Source organism: Amblyomma mixtum, chromosome 3 (genome assembly GCF_055824585.1).
Source record: "Amblyomma mixtum isolate Tamu chromosome 3, ASM5582458v1, whole genome shotgun sequence".
Lineage (NCBI taxonomy): Eukaryota > Metazoa > Arthropoda > Arachnida > Ixodida > Ixodidae > Amblyomma > Amblyomma mixtum.
In genome coordinates, this window is record NC_143014.1 from 332,537,109 (window position 1) to 332,557,519 (window position 20,411).

Consider the following 20,411-nt stretch of genomic DNA (forward strand, 5'->3'; position numbering starts at 1 on the left):
CGCCACGTAACAGTACGTGGGGTGTCCTCACCAAAGTCGAGCCTGACTGACAAGGGGTGGTGATCGGAAATCACCGGCGTGCCTGCAGGGAACGCGAGAACTTCGCAGCTAACGACAAAAGAAGCGAGCTCTGGTGGAAAATAGAATTTGTCTATCCGACTCGCTGACTGTGCTCTCTCCCACGTCGCTCCAAAGGCATCCCCGTGAAGCTGCACCCACGCGTCAGACAAGCGGAACTGAGTCACGAGATCGCGGAGCGCGGGGGCACCGCAATAACGGCGACCGTGACCCTGTCCGCGGACGTCACGGTCGATGTTAAGTACACAATTGAAGTCACCGACGATGAAAGTGGGGTAGGGATCAAGGAGGAATGAGTCGAAGCGCTCAAAAAAAATCAGAACTACTAGTCTGCCGTGCTGGCGCATATACAACCAACGCACGTACCCGCCGCTGGTTTAGTATGAAGTCGACCGCAAGAGTGCGGCCGTCCAGCCCGAAAGTGCAATGAGCACCCGCGCGCAGGCAGGGGTTTACAAAAACGACACCAACACCGCACATATGAAAATCAGTCAACGAAAAATAAGCAAAAACAGAAAACCGGGTGGTGAAATTCAGCACATCAAGTGAAGTACGGAAGTTGCATTCCTGTAAAAACAGGATGTCGACGCCCCTAGCCCTGGCAAAGTGCATCACCTCTCTCTGTCTGTCTACGGATTGAAATCCCCGAACATTCAGGGAGAGGAGATGCACAACCGCCATGACTGCCAAGAGCACCGACGGCATAACATACAACCTAAAGAGCGCTGCCATGGGCGGCGCTTGACGCGCGCGGCACTTTTTTACTACAACGTTCGTTAACTGTCCCTTCAGATTCCGATGATTGGGGGTGGGCACGTTTGAAGTCTGGTCGGGAAAAGTCCATGTTTTCGGGGTCGTCGGCGCTTGTGGCCTCGCTCACCGGTTGCTGCGTGGTCTTGGCGACGCTCGCAGCTGAAGCCGATGCCGACGCCAGGGTCGCCGATGGGAGGGTGTGGCTGGCTGGTGACGGGAAGCGCGCGTCGTCCGCACCTCCAGGAGTCGTCGGTCCTGACACCTGGCCGCACGTCAAGTCGCCTGTCAGGCGAAGCGGCGTGACTTTGTCCGGTACGTCCACCAGGTCGCCCGACGCCACGCTCGACTCGTCGCTGCTGCTCACGGTGTCGTAGGTGTCTGTGCCGGGAAACGGCGCCAAGGGCTCGGCGAAAACTGCAGCGAACGGTTCCACCTCGTTTGAAGGTGATCCCTCATGGTGCTGCTCTTTCTCAGGCACCTCCGTCGCGGGGGCGGATTCGGGCTCGCTCGGGCAGCTGGTCTTTGGGCCTGCGTCGGCAACAGGCGTCCGGACGGTTGGAGGGCTCCGCGTTTCTGCGGCCACGTTGTCCTTACTCGGTTCCTTCCTCGAGGCGGCGGCCGCCGCATAGGACCGTGGCCGCAGGCAGTCCGCTGTGGCGTGGCTTCCACCGCAGCGCCTGCAAGCCGCTCCGCATCCGCCCGTGTCGTGGCCGAACACCTCGCAGCGAGCGTACCGCGGCGTTCGACACGCCGCGCCGATGTGGCCGTCCTGCCCGCAGCGGGAACACACCTTCCGGACGCCTCGGTAGTCAAACATGACGCGGTGGCCCTGGACGGTCAAGAAGTTCGGCACCGCCTGCTTCATCTCGATCCGGACCACGCGCGTCCCGTTGCCGACGTGACGACGGCCCTTGAGGACGGGGTGGGTGATGTCCAGCACCTTTCCGTAAGAGGACAGTGCTGCCGCCAGCGCCGCATCTCCCACGTACAGCGGCACACGAAAAGCCGTCACGTGGACCACGGCGGGACCCACGCAGGCTACTGGGACGGAAGTGCCGTTCACGTTGAAGGCGCCTTCCACTAGCATCTTCTCCGCCGCCGCAGCCGAGGCCAAGGCGACGCAGAACTTCATGCCTCCATGGTGTTGGAGGCTCTCTAGCCCTTTCGGGCCGACAACCGACTCGATGCCGTCGACGATGTCGTCAGCAGTCGCGTAGGAAGTAACTGAAAACTGGAAACAGTGCGCCTTTGGGGGCGGCGCACGGTACACCGGAGGGGCAGCAGGTCCCGGGCCTCCCATGACGTCACGGGCGGCCGACTGGGCTGCTGCTTGAATGTCTCGAAGTTGCCCGAGCACCGGCAAAGGCACGGCGCCTGGGCTGGGAGGCTGGTTGCGGAACCTCGGGGTCGCAGTGGATCCGAGGCCCGCCTGCACTTCTCAAAACTTCTCAGCAAGCCAGCGCCGAAAAATCTTCGCTGGGTCTGGACGAGCTCGGGCGTAGAAAGAGAAGTTTATTTTTTTCTAATGTGAACAAAAATACAATGAAAAACTGCTGAACTCAATGCTCTGATCAGTCAAGCACATGCGCAGTGACGCAGCACTGAGCACGTCAACACTCGACCGCCGCGCAGGACGATGAAATATGTCGACCATTTGCGCAAGAACTCATCCTCACTCATTGACAGTGCGTCCACGCATGCTTGCCCAAAGAGGCGCGTGCGGAGGCGCTGCAACATTGGAAACATTGCTCTTTGCGGACGCCCATTTAAGGAAGCCGCTCCACGCTGCCGCCACAAAACGAACATGCCGACACACAAGAGCATATTTGTAAGCAGTTCGCGTGAACTAGTGCGCGCTTCGAGGCGGGTTAAAAACATCCGTGACACCAGTACCCAAAAGGTGCGCGCCACTACACAGTCGAACATAGCGTGCCGCAACGTTTCTAAAAGACCGCATTGCGGGCATCGGGCGGAGGGCGCCACGCCCCACGCCGCAAGGCGGTCTCTTGTGGGCAGGACCCGCCAGCCTCGCAGCCAGCCGAAGTCCGTGACATCTGCAGGAAGCGCAGCTGAGGTCAGTAGACCTTTCCACAAATTGCAGCGCCGCGCCATCCCCTAGCGGATCCGCGCAAAGCATGATGGGAGAAAGGAGCGGTCGCCGCCCGCGTCGTCTGCTGTCAAGCGTGTTGCTGGGCTGCGCCGCCGTGTTCAGGCGTTGTGCGTCTTCTCGTGCGCGTTGTAAATGTTGCAGCGCACTGCTGTGGTGGTTATATCTTAGTCTTTCTGCAATTATGTGGAGATTTTTTTAGACATTCGACATGTCTGCAGATTAGAATCGCGGTGGCGGTCAAAGGTTCTGCGTGCCTGGCTGTAGTAACAACACGAGAAAGGACATCAACATTTCATACCACGTATTCCCCGAGGACAAGAAGCTGAATCTAGAATGGGTGCGCAGGATAAATCGGCAAGGTTCGCAAGGGCGATTTACCCTGTGGAAGCCTTCGAAACACCACAAAATATGTGGTACGCATTTCAACACTAGCGGGCGCAAGGGATACATGGATCGTCTCCCCACGATCTTTCAACACCGAGTGTATGCGGAACGGACGCCTGCTGTGATTACGCAGAGCAATGGGCACATGCGAATCTCCAACTTCGGCTGGTGACAGGGGCAGAGGGCGTCGCGACTAGGTACGGCCAGGACGCCACAACCGGCAGCCTGAAGGCCGCGCCCGCAATGCTGCTGCATAATTTTCGTTTTTTTTTATGAGGGGGGGGGGGGGGGGGGCTTTTATGAACAAAGTTATTCACCACCACCATGGGCACATGAGCGGCGAGGTCTCTGTGTATACATGCATTGGGAGAACGCCGGTCTTTGCGTCTGCTGGTGCTCGGCTGGTGATCCGTGGCCGCGGAACGCAACATCCGACTGTGTCACGCTTACTGTGTCAACCAACTGTGTCATGTTTAGCAAATAGCTCGTGTTCTGTCTACGGGAGTGCTTGAAGATTATATATTACAGCAGTGAACATTTACCGCGTCAGCATGAAATTTCCCCAGGAGTGCGCCGATGAAGACAACTGCATTCATACTGTTGTTTACATCGCTGCGTACGAACAGTTAGTACTCGTTTTCATGCCATAAAACGCAATCGGCGCTTTAGTTCTATTAATAAACCTGCTTTCTTTTTTACCGGCTGTAGCTGTGCTTGTTTACGCAGTGCGATAATGTGTGGGAAGCGATGATGCGATCGCACGCCTGAGAAACACTTAACAACCGCGGGCTGTTGACATCGCGCAGGACCGGCGCTTCTCGTTTTTTGTCCCGGCTTCCTCCGACGTGACCAGTACTTTATTTTAAACTACTTTATCCAGAAGTATGTTTGGCGACCGTTCGCTTTAACTGAAACGGCCTAACTTGTTATCCACAAGCTAGCGACGGCGACGACTGCTGCTGGCCGTAAAGCACGGCTCGGCAGTCTGGGTCACACCGGCGTTTCACGTTCATCATATGCGTGCCCAGCGATGTAAGCAATAATTAATTTCAGGTCACTATCGCCAAAACTCCACTCGGTAACCATTTTCATTCGCTAAAGCTGGTGATTCGCTCATCACAACCGCCGCAATCACAGATAATATCCTACGGACTCGCTATTCCTAGTCGTCGCGGAAGGGAAGGGAGTCGTCGTCGACTGAAATTAATTTGGCAAGCGCTTATCGCTGGTGACTGTTCAGGTGTGCACATGTGAAATATGGCCGTTCGTTTCGCTCATTTAGAAGCGCGAGCATATTTGCACCGCCGCCTCATCACCGTGCTTTCGCTCAGCCGCCGACTAGGCTGACCGTCCGCCGATCGGATTCGTCGGTGTCGTTGGCCTGAAAAACGTGTCCCACTGCAATCATATTATAGTAAACTAGATATTTCACTATAATCACATGCTGCTGTTGACCGTGATAGTGTCGTTGTCGGAGCAGTGTGACCACCGCCGTCGTCATCGTTGTACACTGAAAACGAGCTGAGGCTTTCGAATGCGCTTGGAAGGTTTCGTGTAGCACCGCGCGCGTCCGTCGAGTCCGAATGTCATTCGACTCAGATGTCATTCGAACGTTCCCGTGTAGCACAGGTATAAGAAACAGCGATGGCGACGAGATGGCAGAGGAAGGCTTTCCGGTGATCAGGCGCAGTCGGAGAGACGGCCGAAAAGACGCGAGCGCGGCGCCGCGGGCACCGCGGCGCTCCGTTTTCCCAGAGTGCTTTGCGCGGCCGCTTGGTGGCGCGGCGGAATTTGTGGAAAGGTCTGTTGGCGCCAGCGTGCCCGTCTCGTTTTCTGGAGTTGTTCGCGTGTCAGCTCAGCTACCGTTAGTGCTTCACACATCCTGGAGGGCGGGGTTTCATCAACATCCAGATCGGGCACGCTGGCAGACAACGACGCCAGTGTGCGACGCACGTTAACGAAAAATGCCGGCGGCTGCTCGGCTGTAGGGCCAACCACGTGTTGCGTAATAAAACGTTACGCGCTGTACCCAGAAAGTATGTGATAGTCTGGGTTGCGTACAAGATCTCGTACTCCTCGCAAGGCGAGCACATTGCACATGGTGCGGATACAAGGTATACCAAACCCACCCATGTACGATGGAAGGCGCATGAACATTCGTGACACAAGTTCGGTTTTGCCCGCCCAAACGAAAGAGCCACAGGCCGAGGTTAGACTGCGAGCAAACGTGCGCGGTGGGTTTGCGACGCGGGCGACAAAAAAACATGCGGCTAGGATTGTGGACTTAACTAAATAGCAGCGCTCTGCCATTGAAAGGCGAAAAGTTGACGCCACCGAGAGGCGTTTCTCAGCGTTCGAGCTCGGGCAGCAACAAGCGTGCTCGGCGGTCATCGAACAGAATGCCCGCCGCTGTCAGCCGTGCTCTTTTTAAAGCTCATAGCGAACATTCCACATAAAGCTTGGGAAGTTACTAGAACATTCTGGCACTAAGTAGAATCGGCTCCGCCTGGATGCGATCAATCGAGATAATTCTAGGCGCGTCTTGCGTCACAAACGAAGCGATAAAGCGGCGTACCGGCAGCCTTGAAGCATGAACAAATAAACACAATGTTCACGGCAATATGCAGAACTTGATAGTCGTATTCTTCTTGCTCGTCGTCAATGCCTGTACGCTGCTCTGGTTACGCTAGACGTTTCTAAAGCATACGATATCTAGAACACTCCATCTTTATATATAGGTTAGTCCGTTCAGTTTCCAGAATAGTTAGTTTCTTGGATGTCTGCATTTCTCTATAACAGGGAATCCTTCATAATGCTTGTTTTTCCTGTGCAAGATCCTGTTGTGATATCTCTTACATGTCAGTTTCAACCAATACCTCAGGCTAAATCCCTAAAATACCTAGGCGTCATTTACGACGGCAAACTCGGCTGGTGGCCTCACATATTGACCATGTTGCAGTGAAAGGGGCTCGTTCCGTGGGCATGTTACATATGCTGTGCAGTCACCGGTACGGTATGCGCAGGGATGCGGTACAAAGGATTCACATAATGTATGTAAGGCCATTTTAGAATTCGGTTCTGTGTTGTTTTCAGGCTCGGCTGCATGCAAACTTCGTCCTCTCGCCCTTCTGGAGAGGGAAGCGCTTCTTATGTGCCTTGGCGTCCTCAAATTTTCGGCTACCAATGTGCTGTAGCTTGAAGCCCGCATTCCCCCTCTCTGAAATCGAATTCATTTTCAAACCGTCCAAACTTACCTCAGAATCTATGAAACAGATTTTCACCGAGCGCAAAGCATTTCATGTTTTCAGCCGACCTCCTTTATTGGCCCCCAGTGGCCTCGTTTTCATACCCCACAGGTTGTGTTCGTGCAAAGACTACTTGAGACTTTAAACGTGCAAATTTGTAACATCCTTCCAGAGCTAACTAGTGCGTCCTCTGTACACATTGTTTTCGCCAACATTTTCACCCAAAATGCAAAACTTTTACCACCCCATATTCCAAATGGACTATCAGAAGGTCATTTAAATTCCCTATGTCTGCAAACACTGCAATATAAACCGACGCCTCGAAGCGCAACAAAAAGGCACGTGTGGGAATTTTTTTTCCGCGTTTAGGCTGGTCGTTTTTACTGGTCCTTCCTGATTTCACCCTTATTTTTCAAGCAGCGTTTCTGGCAGTAGTACCCGCTCTACGCAAGCTAGGCCCCTCTATTACTGCTGTAGCACTCATTACTGATTCATTTATCTTTGTGTTCGTCCCTTGCATGGCATGCTGACTGTCCCACTTTAAGCTCATTTTTATCCCTGCTTTCTCCGCATTTCAGCCTTGTTCATTTAATACAGGTACCCGGTCACAACAGCTTGACAGTAGATGAGATCGCTGATACCCTTGCAAAGGCTTCACTAAGAAGCCCCGTGTTGCCTATCATCCCAGCTATAGCGTATATCACAGGATCTAGGTCTCGTCTACGTGCGTTATTCATCGCTAAACCACACAGAACTTTTACATAGGCGGAATATCAGCATCTGCGATATTCCTGGAGCAGGAAAGTTTGTCGATCTCGAGAGTTTGAAGTATCTTTGACGAGGTATGCCTCCCGTATCCCTCCTCTAAATTCCTATCTACTCAGGTCTGGTTTGGCGCTATCTCCCCTCTGTGCATTTTGCCGTGAGCCTGAATCTATTGATCATTTTTGGCTCCATTGTCGCCGTTTCACGTCTTTGAAACGAAGATTGCTGGAGAAGCCTTTGCAGCTTCTTGGTCTTAGCTTGATCATTTGGTGTCACCACATTTGGGTTCAGCCGCAGGCCATTTGTGCCGCTGTTCAAAATTTCTTACTGGAATCTCATCGACCGCCTTGCTAAATGTTACAATATTTTCTTTTATATGGCTTATTACATTTTCATTTACATTTTCATTCTTTTCTTTCTCTCTCTCATCGAAACTCTTATCCCTTTTCAGTCCCTGCCCTCCTTGAGGTAGAATCCACCGCTGTTGCTCTCCCGCGTGCTTTGCCTTTATTATGCACAGGTGAATGGCAGCCTCTGCCTCCCGCTTCTTGGCCGAGCCCCCAGTGTGGGTATGTGTCATCTTTTGAAAGGCTAACAACAACAACAGGTGCAGTAAGCAGCCATAATCTCGCCGTCGCTCTTGGTCAGGACCCACGCTCTTAGCGGAGCCTGGTTTCAGAATTTGGGAATTGTTTACCTGAAAAAAAAATGATCAATCAGCACATGTTAAGGTGCAAAAGAAGCCGCCTTACCTTTGTTATCATGACTACGGTGTCAGCCGACGCTTCCTTCACCGACGGCTCATGCACCCAGCCGCTCGTTTCAAAGTTGCCGCCCAGAGCCGTCTCAGGAATCGCGTCCTGACAGATCCACTTGCCACGTGTCGTCGTGTGCGTGCGTGTGCGCAAACGCTCGTGAGAGCACGGCGCTCGGGGAGAGAGTGTTCGCCCCGGGCCGGATCGAACCGGATCACGGCGCCGCCAGGTCTGAGTCAGCGACGCTTACCATGAACATGACCGCTGGTTCGACACGTGGCCGTCTTCGGAACCTTCCTCCTTTCCCTCTGAAGGATGCTCTCGCCGCTAGGTCGCCGTCGACACTCCTGCTGTATGGGCGTGTCAGATTTCTCTCTGGGGCCAGCTTCTCTTGCCGATCGTACGAGATGCAGTATTAAACCTTGTTCTTGTTAGACGATGCCGTCGTCCTTTGCCCGAACCTGCGGATGCTCTCCGCAGAACACCGGACCACCAGGTCAACACTACCCTTGGGGCTAGCGTGCGACAGCAGTGGGATGTTGCAGGCGAGCCCCATGTAACAACGGGTGTGAGTCTACGTTTGGTACGTCTATGTACTTAAACCGAAGCGGCGAGCACCGCCGATCGGGCGATCGGGCGAACCGCATCAGCTATCGGGAAAGATCCAGGGGGGGGGGGGGGGCGCTGCCCCTCTGGAAAAAAGTTGGGGGTGCGGGCACCCCGGGGCCCCTGCCCCCCTCCGGTTCCGTTGTCCCTGTGCAAACGGCAGAGCTACTTGTAGCGCGTCACTTACGAGCAGTTATCACATTCGGGCCTGCATCGGCGCAGCCTGCTGCCGTAGCGGCTGCGGCGACTGTAGCGGTCCTCTGCTAAGGAGTACTACAAGATGGCTGCCCACCCACAAAGCACCGCGCCGGCACCTTTGACCTTTCCAAAAAGGGCTCCCTGGGCGCTGCCATATTGTTCCCTGGACTGCAGTGGGCACCTCCCGCTAGCACGTTGGAAGCGGCGAAACGCCTCCTCTCTGGACTGCTAGAAACCGGTTCCGCCGCCGGAAACAATATGGCAGCGCCCAGGTTGGAAAGGTGTTATACACCTTTCCAGAGCCGCTCCTGGGCGCGGCCATTTTCCGCCGACTGGTGCGCCGCGGTGCGGGCGTTTCTTTGGGGACTGCGGGGCTGCGGCCGCTCCGCAGCCGCGCCTGCATATAGCCGCGCTTCGGGCGCTAAAAAAACATTGCCGAGCATACTTCCGTAACGTGGCTGTGTTGCAGGAAGTATTTACGTCATCAGAGGGATAACATTGATGCATTGTAATGACATTTAGTTTGACATTCACGTTAATTGTGCCGGTGCTTAGAACGCGCTTGTACTTATATCGCTACCGTCTTGGTACTCCACTGCAAAAAAAAAAAACTTTTTGTTCAATATCAAGTATTAGGTGTGCGGCTAGCATGCAGTTCCAATTCCCATGCACTCTTAATCCTTCGGTCATAAAGTACCACCCACAAACAGGGCTTTCTTGTCGCATGCGTGGTGCGCCAGTTTATCAACAAATTACCGCTGTAAGCTTAACTGAGTCGCAGCGCCAACAAAAAACAAAATTTGCCATGGTTTATGCAACCTGGTGCATAAAAACGTACTTTTGCTCAAATTATCAAAGGTTGAATAGATATTAGCAGCGAATCCAGCTTTCCCGAATTCTGAGGTCCGAAGTCGCGTTCATTTTATTCGGTAGCTCTCGCCGCGTGTGACAGCGTTGCGTAGGCGTTTGGCTAAGTATGAACGAGTGTATTAAAATCCCGCATATATTTTCCTATTATTAAGGTAGACAGCAAAAGCAGAAAGACACTACGGTAAACCCTTTACCCCCCCCCTCTTGATCCCTACGACATGCGTGCGGAAAGAGCAACTGAAATCGGTAGCGGTCGTGCTTACAATCCTGTGCATGAAATGTGTTTAATGGGAACAAGAGCAAGCTCAGCGCAAGGAGGTGATCGAAAACACGCGCTTCGTCGGGACAACCTTCAGTCTGCAGCTCGCCTATCCAGTTACTACACGACTGAATCAAATCAATAAATCCACATTCCTGTGCCTAAAATTATCATAGATGATAGCGCAGAAGTGCCGATTTCCAGTCCGTATGCTACCTGGCCGACTACTCCGCGGGAAAAATCCTTGCTGTTTGTAATACTATTCCAGAATTTCTCTGAGCAGCGCCGCCGCACTAGCGGCTCGGTGGAGCAGCGCCGCCGCTGCGGTGCCAGCGTTTAGAATCCTGAGCCAGCAGAATATCATCATTGAAAAGCATAGCGCGAAAAACGAGACACAGAAAAGGTGAAGGCAGGACACGAGCGCTAATCATCAATATCAATATCATCATGGTGGGCACAAGCAACGAGACAGACGCGCACTACCTCGCCGCACTTACTCACATCCAAATGAACGAAAAAAAAACTCGGAGATGTCACGTTGACGACTAAATGCGCGCAAGATAACCGCAGTAGTGTCTGGTAGAGGGCAAATGTGAGTAGTGACGCACAGCACACACCCTCATACGTTATGATGAAGCACTGCAACGACAGAAGCGAACACGTAAACATGCATTCTACGCGCGGCGCCGGCGCGATCCGCAGTCCATCGGGCCGCGCGCGCCGATAGATGGCGACTGGTGTCGAGAGTAGGGCGCGCCAGCAGCCTGCGTGTGAGGGTAAAAGAATCTGGTCTATAGCAACGGACAGTAAGCTGTTCGGTCTGTAATTTTTCAAGTCTTGGCGTCTCCTTTCTTTAGCGTTCTTCCGAGCTTCTGGTACCTAGTTCAGCGAAACTGTGCACTTCCGCGACGGCAGTGCCGATTTGGTGCAGCAGCAGACTGCATCATGGGAACAGTCGTCGGAATCGTCCAGTGCAAGTATGCACCGACGACACTGACAAATAGAAGCGGTCAGCTAGCAAATACGGGCTGCACTGGGTGCGTAGGTCACAGATAACGGCAAGGAATGTGTTCTTTGCACTCATGTGTGAACGGCCTCCTATGGCATGTGGGAAAAACGGCGACCCTTGCAAGGAACCGACAAGAGTGTCATGTGTGTCTTGTAAGAGGCGGGAAAGATTCTTGAAATCAAAATCCCTCTTCGCCTCTATGACAGCAGCGAAGAAAAACGTGGACATGCGAATGATCGACACCCTAAAAGCCACGACCACGCACCAGACGCCGGAGGCTTGCACACCTTGACGGAGGTTTGCCCGGTTTGCGTATGGTTTGACTCTGCATTTTGGCGTTCGTTTCCGTTCAGCGCAAGTGCTGCGCCTGCTCTGCTGAACTGGCGCTGCATGAGTGCGGCGCTCTATTGCCACCGCCTTGGGCTGGTTCATATCGTGTAGCGCGAATCGAACGGACCTCGCCTCGCTCCTTCCCTCAACGTCCTGCGCATCCTGGCTACCCTGACGAAAACTAGTGGCTATGTCACTCGCTAAAGTTCGCAGATGTTTAGCAGTGTTCTTAAAGCATGATCAGCATGAAACTTTTAGCCGACATGCTTACTATTCAGCCCCAAAAAGTTGGCATGTGGTGGAAAAAATTCGAATGAAACAAGGAAACGCTCAGACTGTAATTAAGTTATGCTGAATTACAAAACTTCCTTGTCATGGTAACGACGAAAAATTGCGAATAAAAAAATTGCTGTTTAACCGGAAATAAAAATGCTCGCAATACGACGTCGTCATGCCTTCGGAATACTGACACTTCATATTCTCTCGATGGGCAAAAGGCATTCAAAGATGCGGCAGTAATATTGCCAATCACCATTGATTGTAAACATTTTATTCGCCGGGAACAGCTTGGTAAGAGCGCGCGTTAAGTGGTCGAGAATATATAGCCCTCGACGGCTGTCAGCTCACTCCAATGCCAGAACTTCAGTTTTGGGGTCAGAGCTAGCCAGCACGATCTCCCACCGCTCGAGAGAAGGAGCGGTAACTAGATCACCCAAACGTGGCTCTATTTTCAGTGATGTGATAGCTGCGCCAATTGCGCCGATGTGCGCCAAAAGGCAAAACCTGCTACATCCTGCTACATTTTTGTCATTGTGCGCCAAAGCTGCGCCAAACGCGTATTTTCACTTTGATGTTACGCCTGATGTTGTCAGAGCAGTGCGAGGGGCAAGCAAAAGGTACAGAGAACGTTTGGCAGCTGAAGAAGAGCAGGCTGCCAAACGGCAGCGTGCCAATGTTCCCAAGATGACACCAAGTGATGCTGACAAAACCCTCAAGCTGGAAGTAGAAACAGCAAAGAAAATGCTGGTGAATGCAGAGCTGCTCATCAACAATGGCATAAAGACGAAGAATTTTGGTGATATTGAAAGTGGGCAGGCCTTGCTTGCTGAAGGGAAAACAAGGCTTTCAACTGCTGTTGACAAAATGTCGCCTAAGGCAGCCAACTAGGCAGTATTTTGCAGTTAAAGACTGAGTAATGTTGCTCACAGAAAAAAGGCACAGAATAGGTCCACTGCTTTTTGATAGGCCAAGAAGCCGAAAAGTTGTGCTGTCGTGTACATAATTATTATTCAGTTCGAAACGTTGATAGTGTTATTTCATTGTTTTTCTGTAAGCTTGTGATCTGCATTCTAGTCATTTTTAAATAAAAGTTCCAGTGAATTCCTTGTTGTCCATTTATAACTGCTGTCCTATAGGGGCTTGGCGGCTGTAACACAGGGCTGATCTATACTTGGTCGCATAAAAGATTACATGACACTGAAGTTCTAAAATTAGTTATTTGGGCCAACATATGATGTTTCACAATTGCCTCTAATTTAATTAAATTATTGCCAAAACCATGATCTGATTATGAGGCACGCCGTAGTGGGGGACTCCAGAATTGGACCACCTGGGGTTCTTTAATATGCACCTAAATCTTAGTACACGGGTGTTTTTGCATTTTGCTCGCATCGAAATGCCCCTAACATCCTATCGAACAGCACCTTTTTGTTCCCAAAGGTTTCCTCCTTATTTTAATATTTTACTTCTCGCAAAGTCAATTTTTTCACTTGCAATGAGCCTTGAGCTGCTCCAAAAGCTTCTTTCCCTGCTCCAAAATTCCCTTTTGGCTGCTCCAAAAAGCTGCTCCAAAATGGCTTCAGCCAATCACATCACTGTATTTTGCAATCCCAGAGGATATGATCGTAGTTGGCTTCTTGGCCGCAGTGATTACAGCTCGGGTTGTATACATCCGGATAAATATGCGAGGATTTGATATTATAGCCACCAGTATTTTCTAATTTCCGGTTTTTGGAACTGTGTACTTGTGGCGGCATGCAGCGGCACTAACGCGGCGCCACTGCAGAGGGAATGCAGCAGGTAGGACGGGACGGGATGAAGCATGAAGCGACACAAACAGCAACGACAGTGTATCGCTTCTTACTTAAACCCTTGTCGTGCGCTGTATTTCTCCTGTAATGGATCCGTACCTGATTACTCCTCTACTTGACGTGGCTGGAAGACTTCCGATGTTTTCGCTTGCCTGTTTAGTTGCCGCAGAATTGCAACTGCAAGCAGCTCGCATCCTGCGAACGAGATACATTCAGCCAAAATGGGGCCAAACGCTGCTACATAAACTTTTGTAACTAGCGAAGTGCGCCTCACCAGGAATGAGTCAGCGCTACTGTAGCTGTTGCGCCAACGCTTGCTACACGGTGGCGCCTGATTCGTATGGTGAAAAATCTTGCATACTTCGATCGACGTCTGCGTTCAATGCAGTCGCCTCATCAGTCGCTCGCTGCACTCCTCTGTGGAGCCTATATTTAAGACTGCGTGCTTGATCTTGGAGACTCCCTGAACCGGCCGTGAAGCTGAGGCTTTAGGCACATCGCCTAGAGAAGGTGCGCGATGGAGGATGTCAAAAACCAGGCAGAGTTTGGAAGGTTTGATCATGCGGCCCCCAAAAAGCCCTCTATCGGGAGGGACCTCCATGAGCACGCGTAAAGAACCGCAGGTGCTCTAAATTAATCAGGAGCCCTCCACTGCGACTCTGCACTTATCAGCGTATAAATCTCACAAGTGCCGCAACAGCCTGCTAACTTTGGAGTTATCGCTCAATCAGGCAGCCAACTTTCAGAACATATGTCTTATGGCGTGTTGCGCAGCTCTGCATGCAATTCACTCCACGCTTGCACTTTCTTGAACGTTGCTCCTTCCGTGCCTTCCGCGCTTGTTGTTTTTCATCGAAAAATTTCGAGATGTCTTTTATGAGAAATATCCCTTCACTGAATGACAAGAATGCGAACTTGTTTATGTCTAAGCGCGCTAACCTAGGTTAAAGCTGTGTTTATTGCCGAAGCTAGTAAGGAGTGAAATGCTTTATCCCATGTACACGGAAAACAGTTTTAGTTTTATGAAACCAAAGTACTAAGTACGTGGTCGAAATTAATCGAGTGTCCTCCACCACTGCTTCTCTTTCTCTTCGCTTTCTTTCACTCCCTCCTTCATCCTTTCACTCACGGCGCGGTTGAGGGGGTTTCTACTCAAGGCCCCCCTCCAACTTCTGCTCGTAATAGCTTTTTTTCTCTCTCTCTCTGCTGAGAATGCAATTTTCTTATAAGTTATAACCAGTCTTTATTTTTCAGGGCTCTTTTCTGCCAATATTGATTCGTTTTTCATATACAACAGTTTTGTTTTGTCCTCGTCTCTTTCGTAGCGCCCTCAGAGCATTGAATTGAGGGAGAAGGTGTATGTTTACACCGAAGGTAACCTCTGATATTGTCGTCGAAAACAACTGTTTCGTTTTTCCTTTTTTACAAAATACTAAAATGGTCCTAACCATGCGCTCAACTTTATTTTTTTATGTTGCCAGATTTTGCGATTGTCACAGGGTGGCCAGTACTTCCTGTAAACAAACAAAAATTGTGAAGTAAACATTTAACCATATTTTGTTTATTGCAGTAAAAAATTAGGCTTATTTGTTTTCTGTAGAAATTGGTGCAAATATTTGGAAACTATTCACCACCAGTTCTTGTTGCCAGATGTTTTTTCATAGCCTAGTTTCTCAGTAAATGTTTTACGGTAACCTCAGGTAACCTTCGATGTTGTCATCAAAAATGATTGTTTTGATTTTCTTCCTTTTTTGTACAAAATATTAAAATGGTTGTAACTATACATTAAGCTTATTTATTTTTTTATGTTGCCAGACTTTACAATTGTCACAGGGTGGCCAGTATTTTCTGTAAGCAACCAAATATTTGGTTTATGGGGCTTTTAACATCCCAAAGCGACTGAGGCTATGAGAGACGCCGTAGTGGAGGGCTCCGGAAATTTCGACCACCTGGGGTTCTTTAACGTGCACTGACATCGCACAGTACACGGGCCTCTAGAATTTCTCCTCCAACGAAATTCTAGCCGCCGCGGCCGGTATCGAACCCGCGTCTTTTGGGTCAGCAGCCGAGCACCATAACCGCTGAGCCACCGCGGCGGCCAAACCAAAAATTGTGAAGTAAACATTTACCTATGTTTTGTTCATTGCAGTAAAAAATTAGGCTATTTATTTTCTTTAGAAATTCATGCAAGTGTTTGGAAACTATTGACCAAAAGTTCTTGTTGCCAGATGTTTTTCATGGTTAGCCTAGTTTCTGCAGCTTGCAATAAAGGTTGAACGGTAACCTAAGGTAACCTTCGATATTGTTGTCATCGTTGTTGTGGTCTTCTAAATAACGGCGCGTATCCACTGCGGGGGATTGGCCAAGACACAGGCGGCAACTGACAGGTGCTCAGAATGTCAAACAATTAAACGTTCTGCGCACCTATCGTCAAAAACAATTGTTTTGATTTTATTCCTTTTTTTACAAAATATTAAAATGGTTGTAACTACACATCAACGTTTCTAGATAAAGAGAGTTGGGAAACTTCGCCGGCGAGCCAGGGAGCAGAGCGGCCCCACGCGATCGCCGTCTAGGCGGTGGCGCTGCGGTCGCTTTAGGATGAGCGCGTCGTCTGCTACTCCCAGCTCAACGTTTTTAGATAGTATTATCAACATAAACTACGAGGAGGCAAGCGGTACGTCATGTTTCTCTAAACCGCGGAAAGAAGGGCTTCCAGTTTTTTTCCGATATTTACACCCAAAAGCTCAACCTCGAGCATCCTGCACTCACGTATCCCAGACGTAGAGCGCAAGCGGACTTCAATTCGTAGATAAGCGCGGCTAGAAGCAGCCGCCCCCGGCGCAGACGATGCGAGGCACGAGCTAACGTTAATCATTCGCGCAGAAATTGTGGCCTCTGAGATCAAACGCGATGGTACCGATGCTTGAGCTGGTCACGGAGGCCACGGGAAAACAAACGCGGTACTCCCACCACCTGAGAGATGGCGCTCGCATCTCTTTGAGATGAAATCGGCGACAGAAAGGGGCCGCATACCCGCAGCAAGTTTCCCAACTGTCTTCATCTAGAAACGTTGCTACACACTAATCTTATGTATTTTTATAGTGTACTAGTAGTACACTATAGTATTTTTTTATGTTGCCAGATTTTACAATTGTCACAGCGTGGCCAGTATTTTATGTAAACAAACAAAAAAAATGACTATGTAAACGTTGAACCATGTTTGCTTATTTTGCCGTAAAAAATTAAGCTTATGTATTTTCTCTACGAAGTGATGCAAATAATTAGCAATTAGAGCTTAAAGGTTTTTGTTGCCAGACGTTCTTTTCATAGTTAGCCTAGTTTCCACAGCTTGCAATAAATGTTGAATGCATTGAAATCTTATTTAAGACGCTTTATTGCGAGTCCGATAAGAAGTGTACTGCATAGACTATTTAAGTAACTTTTGTTCAACTTTGCGCTGGTTCATGCTGCGGATTGAGTGGTTCAAGGTGGCATTGCAGCCCGCACTGTCGAGCGTCGGTAGGACAGCGTCGTCGCTCGGTGGTGGTGGTGAAAAACTTTAATCAAAGAGAGCTTGAGGGTTAAAAAAAAGATAACCCTGCTGCATGGTCGGTATCCTTAGTCCGGGACACCGCATGACGAGGCCCCGTCTCGCGCCCGCTTGACCAGAGCCCTTTGGGACTCCAGTGTGGAGCAGTTGAGGAGGGCAGTCTCCCATGCCTCTCGGGTGGGGGTGGGGGAGGGGGGAAGGTGAGGATTCTGAGTACATGCCCACACCATGTGAAAGATATCGCAGATCTCTCCACAGTGCGGGCAGCGCCCATCTGTGTTCGGATCGAAGTGTTTTGCTATTGCAGGACAGAGAAGGGTTCCTGTCTGCAGGCGCCACAGAGTTCGCTCCTCCGCCTTACTCAGCCCCTTGGCAGGTGCCGGGTAGAGACGGTGGCTGTCGCAATAATAAATTAGGATTTCGCGGAACCGCAGAAGCGGTTTATGAGCTTCTGAGCCATGAGAGCTAGGATGAGGAGCCCGGTGTGTGAGCGCTCGGGCGGCCGCATCAGCGGCCTCATTGCCTCGTAGACCCTGGTGGCCGGGAGCCCAGATCACTTTTGTGCGAGTTGGATCGGCGAGAGCGCGTCTTAGAATTTGCGAGGCCAGAGGTGATATTTCGCCTGCAAGATAATGTTCACAGGCCCGGCGAGAGTCTGTGATAACCGTTTTCGATTTTGGATCGGCGGCAGCGAGAGCTATTGCGACTTCCTCCGCTCGTGTTGAATTTGGGGCCCGAAAAGATAGCCCATCGACATTCATTCCCCGGTGGACTACGGCAGCCGTGAAGAATCCCGCGGGCGACGGCCTTGTGATGTCCACGTAATAGACGCCCTCTTTATAGCCATATTGCCTCTCAAGCGTGCGAACCCGCGCTTGTCGTCTGCCTTCATGTGAAGCCATGTCCATGTTACGCGGGAGCGGAGCGACCAAGAGCATGTGGCGCCACAGCACCGGGATGTTCTCCGTCCCCTCTGGTATGCATGTGTGTTGGATGTGTAAGCGGTTTAGCAGGCGGCGCCCAGGCACCGTCTGCGATAGCCGCGTACTGCCTGTTCCGTATTTATCTGTCCGTGTTAGAAAAAATTCTCCTGCGCAAACTACTGGACTATATGGGCTCAAACGCCGACTACAAGATAGCTTTGATAGTCTTCGTCTTTCGATATGTAATTTAACATCTAAACTTGCCTACATTTTCAGGAATCGGCGAAAAACTGCATACGGCTGCGGCAGAACTTTTCGTCCAAGCGAGCAAAGAAGCCACTTTGACAGGCTGCGCCATCTGGCGAGCGGTGAGGTAACCGATGTCACGGCCTGGGGCGGGAATGCGCACCTCGCGCGGTTTCTTCGGATGTGCGTGTCGTCTTCTCCTTGAAATTAACACCGCTCGCCAGATGGCGCAGTCTGTCACACTGGCTTCTTTGCTCGCCTGGACGAAAAGTTCTGCCGCAGTTGAATGCAGTTTTTCGCCGATTCCAGAAAATGCAGGCAATTTTAGATGTTAAATTACTTATCGAAAGACGAAGACCATTATAAGGTACCTTGTAGTCGGCGTTTTGAGCCCATATACTTCAGTAGATTGCGCAGCGGAATTTTTCGTAACAGGGACAGATAAATACGGAACACGCGGTATATTGGTTCACGAGGTGGGCCTCCCGCAACTCCTGATAGGAGTTTACCACTCCCAACGCCTTCAGTTTGGCGTTGGAGGTAGCCACCGGGAGGTCCAGTGCTCGCTTTGTTGCCTTCCTGATGATGGCGTCAATGCGCTCGTCTTGTTGTTTGGTTGTGCGTAGGTACGGCACGGCGTAGAGGATCCGGCTGGTCACGAAGGCATAGGCGAGCCGTAGCGCGTCCCTGCCCCGCAGACCACCCCGCTTGTTGGAAACACGGCGGATCATGCGCCCTACTTGTTCACCTATGCTCTTGAGTTTCGCTATAGTAGAGTCCGGCCTAAGTTTGTTATTGATGAACAGACCCAGGATCCGGAGCTCCGCCACTTCTCTGATGGGACCGCCCGACAGAGATATGTGTAGAGACGTGTTGTCCTTGTGGTTTGTCCTGACGTGTAGAAGCTCTGATTTGGCGGGAGCACATTGGAGACCACAGTCGGCAGCATATACTTCGACTATGGAGGCGGCCTGCTGAAGGCAGTCATCCATCTCCCCAAGGCGGGCGCGGTTGTTGCGACGCGCGTCTTTTCTTTCAATCTCTCCTCTGTCTGCACATGGCAGCGAGTGTGGCTCAGCCCGAGCTAGTGGGCAGACCCGTGCACTTTCTCTTTCATCCTTCCTACATTCGCAACAATAACAACACAGAAGCACAGTTTGGATGCGAGAACTCGAAGTGGCACACAATTCCGTACTTCCTGACGTGATGTGGCCGAGGCCGCGCAAGGTCGGTGGGCGTTTTCTCAGGTAAAAAATCCGATTGTTTGAAAGAGTAGTATATTCTCATTCATGTGGGGGATCCAGATGAATGGACGGTCTAATGTGACATGCTACTATTCTCTTCTCTGTATGCGTCGTTCAGCCAGTCTTCTACCTTGCCGGTTTACGGCTCAAAATCATGCTCTCCTGGCGCAAGTGGAGATATTGCACCAAAATATTTTTGGCTAAATTTTTCATTGTTTGAGCACCTTTCAATGTCAGCCTAATTCTGATTTAATTATGTGATCTCATTATCTTTCTCGTTTCCTTCATATCATTGTCATTTATGGGCCGCCCCGGTGGCTCAGTGGTTATGGTGCTCGGCTGCTGATCCAAACGACGCGGGTTCGATCCTGACCGCGCCGGGCGAATTTCGATGGAGGCAAAATTCTAGAGGCCCATGTATTGTGCAATGTCAGTGCATATTAAAGAACCCCAGGTGGTCGAAATTTTCGCAGCCCTTCACTATAGTGTCTCACATAGCCTAGTTCGCTTTGGGACGTTACCCCCGAAACCCGAATGCAGAAATGTAACTGGACTCGTACTTGTCTTGCGCTGGTCTCAAGACAGCTTCATCGTGTGCCACAAACCTTACTCGACTTGGAAGGAGGTTTGCGCCGTGCTTGACTTGACCGAAGGCGGCCAAGTTTCAAGTCAGTGTCTGGGCTAGCTTGGAACTGACTTGCTGAGTTCTTTTCCGACATGGCAGCCCACCGTAACGTTGTTCGCAGGATTTATGCCCTTGAGTTCGCGTGCTACGCCATGGATGTTGCTTTTTCGGAGGCACATTCTTTCCCGAAGGATCCGCGACCGGCACTGTGCGATCGGGGTAACCCCATGGAGGTCTATTATGAAGAACAATTCCTGCACGGTACATGTTCATCATGAACACCGTACGAAAGCTACTGGCCATGTTGCGTCTACGAGAGAGTGCCGACAACAGGGGAGGCCTGTGCCTCCCATGCTGCAGTTGTTGAT

General features: G+C 51.0%; 1 long non-coding RNA gene across 11 annotated transcripts in view; it reads left to right on the top strand.

The window, feature by feature from the left end:
• The window catches only part of LOC149355971 (uncharacterized), a 133,405-nt gene that overhangs the window by 52,448 nt on the left and 60,546 nt on the right, over positions 1–20,411 (top strand). For 9 of the 11 annotated variants that reach the window (XR_016291601.1, XR_016291600.1, XR_016291602.1 and 6 more), the window contains exon 1: positions 19,323–19,421. The exons of the other annotated variants lie outside the window; for them this stretch is intronic. This is a non-coding gene — a long non-coding RNA (uncharacterized LOC149355971). Of the gene's footprint in view, positions 1–19,322; positions 19,422–20,411 lie in introns of those variants that run through there. 11 annotated transcript variants of the gene reach the window in all.